Raw genomic sequence first — 6,000 nt, forward strand, 5'->3', positions numbered from 1 at the left:
AGGGGCTGATGTCCCTCGGACATTCAGTATACATCACTGCAAAGGTCGTCCGTAAGCACACTTGTGTTCAACCTTTCAACCTCAAGTGGTTTTGCTTACGTAAGCTTGTGCTTCTTATGTTACCTCAGAGGCTATGGCGGCCTCAGCCTGGCCCCTGACGCCTGCTAATCCATGCCATGCCTTGTTGTCTGTCCTCAGGAAGCAGGTGGCTTCTTGTTGCCTACAGGCTCAGGCATCTTCCCCATATCCCAGTCCATCAGCTCCTCTGCTCACATGTCTCATTGGCACTGCAAATCTTCACTGGGCTTCCCAACTCTAAGCACCCCCCACTTTATGTCCTCTGTAAAGAACTCCTCTGACCCTCTTACCCAGAAATCTGGGCTTAGCAGACCCTCCTCCAAGCTCTCACAGAAGCCTTCATCACCTGCAAAAATTATCCCCTCTTTATTTGTCCCTCCTGCCCCCACACTGTGAGCTAAGGATAGACACCATGACTTGTGCTCCCTTGAATATCTCACTCCAAGCACAGCCTCGGGCACATGATTAAATACTCAAAATAACATATATACACACACACACATTTTAAAGTAAAAAAAAAACACATATATTTTGCAATGCTGGGATCAAACTTGGAGCCTTGTGTATACCAGACAAGCACTCTACCACTGACCCCCCCTAAATATTATGTTTTAAAAATATTAATTTGCAACTTATGCAAATTTTATGCAAAAATAGTGAAAAGAACTTTCATATACCCTTGATCAAGATTCATCTGTTCTAAAGATCTTGTTACATTTGCTCTATCACTGTTTCTCTTGACACAAACAGACAAGTGCCAGCACACAATTTTTTTCCTGAAACACTTGAGAGAAGGTTGCAGACACTGGGTCCCTTTGCCCCTTAGTATTTCAGTGTTTTTGTTTCCTAAGAACAAGGACATTCTGTTATATAAGCACAATAGCGTTATCAAGCTCAGGAAATGTAACATTGATACAGAACACTATCATAGAATCTATAGTTCATTTTCAAATTTTAATTGTCCCAATAATGGCCTGCATAGCTATTTCTTTAATCATCCATGATCCAGTCTAGGATCACATTTGTAAATAGTTGTCATGTGTCTTAGTTCTCATAAATCTCCTTGAATCTTCAGCCTTTTTCTTTCTTTTTTTTAAAAAATCTCTTATGATATTGACGTTTTGGAGGAGTATAGGTCAATTAGAATGTCCTTCAGCTTGAGTTTGCTTGGTATGTCCTTTGTGTGGCATGATGAGTCGGGTTATGTTTTTTTTTGGCAGAAGTAAAACAGATAGGCTAGATTATTGTTGATTTTTAAACTTTGATTCCTTGGTCAGAATGATGTCTTCCAGGTTATTTTCTCTGTAAAGATTCCATTTTTTCTGTTGTGTACTTCATAACTAATGTATGTTAAGTATTTTGAGATTATGTAAATAATCATGTTTCTCACAAATTCTGACTCCCTAGATTTATAATCTATTGGTGGCTATTGTCAACCTTGGCCAACCAGAAACTTCTGTTCTAAGCAAAAGAAGGCATCCTTTCTGCAGGACTCATTTAATCAGTGGGTGCATATTATTTTGAAAATGACTATTTGGTAAACACTACAGAGTCTAGGCATAGACAAGATGCAGCCTGGTTTGAAAGCCCATAATACTTTATAGCACTTGTAAACCTTAGATGAGGCTAGTTCTCCTGAAAGCTCCCTGGTCTTTATCAGGGCCCAGAATGGACTCTACAGCTTTCCCAAGATAGTCTCCATGCAGAAGGTAGCAGGCAGCAGCTGTTGGCTTGGTATACCCCACACCCGTGCATCCCATGCCCGCCTGCTTTTGCTCTTCTCCATCAAACTTTAGAGAGTTACCTTTTGGTGTATTTGGAAAATATGGAATGCAATTCAGTGTTCCACACAGGCTCTCATGTCATTCTGAAGACCCACATGTTAATGTGCTTGGACCAAGGTGTCCTTTTCATGTAGATTCATGTACTTAGAAGGACAGGGTACCATGGACTACATAGAGGGCAGAGGGTGGTGGGGCTGTTTCTGTTTGGGGAGTGTTTTATTTCCAGCTCCACAACTCCAATCTGTGTTTCCATCTTCATATGGCCTTCTTTCTTCTGTGTCTCACATGATGTTCTCGTGTGTGTGTGTGTGTGTGTGTGTGTGTGTCCAAATTTACCTCTTTTTAAAGGACACTAGTTGGATTATGGCCCACCCTGAGGCCTTCTCTTAACTCATAGCTGAATCTTTTTTTTTTTTTTTAACATTTTGTAATATGGGGGGCAGAGCTCACAAAAGAAGTTACCTGAATCCTTAAAACCCACAAAGTTGGAGACCTTTTTTAAAAAGAACAGATACCAAAATATATTTTAGTTGTTGAAGGAAGCAAAAAAGGACATAAGATCTAGAAGATAAAAGCTGAATTTAAAACCATGCTAAAGAACAAATTAAAACAAAGAAGAAGAAAAATGTGTCAGAAGTTAATCCTATTATAAATGAATATCATCTCTACGGGACTGTATGACTCACCTTAACAATATTCAAACAACAAAAACCCTACTAACAAAAGAGCCTCAACACTCCTTTAGGGTTGGTTGTGACAGAATTTGTCCTGCTTATGGGGTATGCATGAAAAACAATATAAAGATAATATCTAAAATATGAAACTGTTTCTCTAAATAGCACTTATTGGTCTTAAATCCAATTGAGTAAGTGATCAGCTATGACTTGAAGCTTGTCATCATGGGATGGGGGAGTCATTTAAAGCCAAAGAGGACTCTTCTATACTTCGTTCATGTGCCTGGAAAAAGTATAATATTGCAAGTTTCTCCTCAGTGTTAAATATCTACTGAGAATTAAAGAATAGATGAAACTTCCTAGCCATTTCCAAGAATTCACATGATAAAGGGTAATCATTTTAGAGTTTATATATGCTCAGTTTTCTTAAAGCCGTAGATTTTATTTTAGAAAGGAGAATGTATATGGCATTAATAAACCAAATATGTGGTACATTCTAGAATGCCAGATTAAGGGATCTTTATAGTGGCAAACCTTACATCTGCAAAGAGCCTTTTTCCAAATAGGGGCACATTCACAGGACTTCAGCGTACCTTTCTGAGGAATATGATTCCATCTGTAAGAGGAACCATATCTGAAATCCAACCCATCTGAGAACCTGAAATGGAGTGCTGTTGTCTATGATATTTAGCTCAGGAGAACACAACTGTCTCTCCTGCTCACTCTAGTTTTGGTTGGCTTGCCAACATGTAAGGAAAGAAAATGACATAGGCAGAGCATGCTCAGCCCCCTTGAAATAGATTTAGGACATTATTTTCAAATGATCACAAGCTATTCATGTAACTATTACATAGCAGACAATAATAGAAAACAATCGCAGTCTGCACAGCTCTTGCCTCTGCATTCCCTCCTATAATTCTAATAGTCGCTTTAGGATATAAATATAGCTGGGTGGTGGTGGCGCATGCCTGTAATCCCAGCAGCTTGGAAGGCTAAGACAGGAGGATCCTGAGTTCAAAGCCAGACTCAGCAACTTAGCTAGGCCCTAAGCAATTCAGGGAGACCCTGTCTCTAAATAAAATATAAAATAGGTCTGGGGATGTAGATTAGTGGTTAAGCAACACCATGTTCAATCCCTGGTACAAAAAAAATATTAATATAGTTGTCACCATCGGACAGATTGGAAGCATGAGACTCAGAGAGGCAAAGTGAGACTTCCTGTAGGTCACACAATTACTGACTTAATAAATTCAAATAAGGTAGGGTCCTGTCTGAAGTTTATCCAATAGAGCATAGCCATTCTCTTAATTAGCCATCAGATATTTATTGCACGTCTGCCATGGCTAAGTGAGAGAAGGTATGACCAAATCTGGGGCTATAGCTCTGGTCTTTATTTCCTGATGCATTCTTCTTTCCAGTGTAGCTCTCAAGTAACTACAAACTGAAATATAGTTCCAAGACAGTGATTGGAGTGTATATAACTGGGTCAATTTCAGATTTTACTGCTATCTTTGATAATCTTCTCAATTCTGTGGCAATAAGCATGTTAGTCTATAATCCCTTCTTCTTTCTGCTTTACACCTGATAAACTGTTTAAGAAGCCATTTTGTCAAGGTACATAAAACCATTGCTTTCTAATCTTACTGGGGTTGCATAATATTTATCTAAAATAATGTTTGGAGGAAAGACATGCTTTACCACTTGAAGAATTCTGCTCTAACAATGTATCAAGGAAATAAAGAGTTCAGCATGTAGGCAGGGGTGAGGGGGTGTAGGTGAGTGGTAGAGTGCTTGCCTAGCATGCATTACACCCTGGGTTCCATCCCCAGTGCTGTCCAAAAAAAATAAGCATGTTCCCTTCATCCTCTGAAATGGAATGCTGACATTCCCTTATGTCCATTTCAGGTCTCCGTCAGCATCATCAAAACAATCAGTGCAGGGCTGAGGTTGTAGCTCAGCAGTAGAGCGCTCACCTAGCATATGAGAGGTCCTGGGTTTGATCCTCAGCACCACATAAAAATGAATAAATAAAATAAAGGTATTGTGTCCAACTATAACTAAAAAATAAATATTAAAAAAAATCAGTGCCAACAAGGATTCATTAACAAGCTACTGTGTGCCCAACCCTAGGCTAGGTACTAAAGGAAAAAGAAGAGGAGCTTCCTTTCCAGTGAGCAATGTGGCATCCACATGGAAAAGAATGAGCAAACAGAGGTCTAGCATTTGCTAAGTACCTTTTAGGTACCCAACACTTTACAAACCTTTTAAGGCTGGAGTTACCCCTGTTTAATGGATGAACAAACTGAGGAGTGTTAGGGTGTAGACAGCATGCCTAAGATCCTGTAGCTAGTAAATGGTAGAACTAGGATTTGAACACAGGTCCCTCAGACTTAAATTTAGAGCATAATATGAAAGAGATGATTTATATCAACTACTGGGTTGCATGAGCCAACCAAGGAATACTGAAGGACTTTCAGGGAGATACATGGAATGTATGAAGGCCAAGTTGGGGCCTTTTGGGGGGGTAGGGTGTGTCTGGAATCTAATGGCCTGTGGCAGATGTTCCCTTTACAAGTCCCTGCCTAAAATAACCACCTGATCCCATTGAAGGGCCCAGGCTTTATCCATCTCTTCTGGGGAGGTGGGAAGGAGAAGCTGGTTCAGGTTTCTACATTCAACTCCAAATGCCCCCTCTCTGAGGTTAGCTGAGCTACTACTCTTCCCCAAGTACCTGACTTCAAGGGGGTAGCTCAACACCAAGAGCTTCCTGGCCTGCCTTCTCCCTACTTCCCACTTGATACTTCTGTTCACATTGAAGGGATAAAAGGAATTTAACATGTTTCTGCTTTTTTTTTCCATGGCAGGGAGAAGAACTGGCTTAGGCAAATACAGAACCTTTCCAGTCTGTTCAAGCCATTACCAATGGATAGCTCCACCTGAAACATCAGGTCCATAGATTAAAATAAAAGAAGGCCACTCACATTCTCTGACTTTTCTTTCCAGTGGGGATAATTAAGACAGGGGAAAAGGGAAACTTTATTTCTTTTTCTCTCTCATGTTAATTTTTTGGGGGGTTGAACCCAGGGGCACTTTATCACTGAGCTACATTTCCAGCCCCTTCTTTTATTTTTTTTGGGGGACAGGGTGTCCCTAAGTTGCCCAGACTGGCTACCTTGAACTTGTGATGCTCCTGCCTCAGCCTCTTGAGTTGCTGGGATTACAGACTTACATCACTCATCCAAGTGAGCAAGTTTTGTTTCTAAGTCTATACTTTTAGTTCTCAAGAATCAAGGAGGGGTGGTATAGAGTGGTGGTGGAATGGACTTGTTTCAAAAGAAAAATTGGAAAATGAAAGATTTTATAAGGCACTTAAAAGAAATGCAGGATTGTGCTTGAGAGTTGATTTTTTAAAAAATTTTGAAATAAATTATAGATTCACAGGAAGTTGCCCTTCACCCAATGGT

At 40.0% G+C, this 6,000-nt stretch overlaps 1 protein-coding gene across 1 annotated transcript in view; it reads left to right on the forward strand.

Moving 5' to 3' along the window:
• LOC114101852 (P2R1A-PPP2R2A-interacting phosphatase regulator 1-like) overlaps window positions 1-5,499 on the forward strand; it is a 65,560-nt gene extending 60,061 nt beyond the window's left edge. The window contains exon 9 of the mRNA XM_027946999.2: window positions 5,401-5,499. The gene's annotated coding sequence lies outside the window, so the exon portion shown is untranslated. The remainder of the gene's footprint in view (window positions 1-5,400) is intronic.
• Window positions 5,500-6,000: the final 501 nt, after the last annotated feature.

This window comes from Marmota flaviventris, chromosome X (genome assembly GCF_047511675.1).
Source record: "Marmota flaviventris isolate mMarFla1 chromosome X, mMarFla1.hap1, whole genome shotgun sequence".
Classification (NCBI taxonomy): Eukaryota; Metazoa; Chordata; class Mammalia; order Rodentia; family Sciuridae; genus Marmota; species Marmota flaviventris.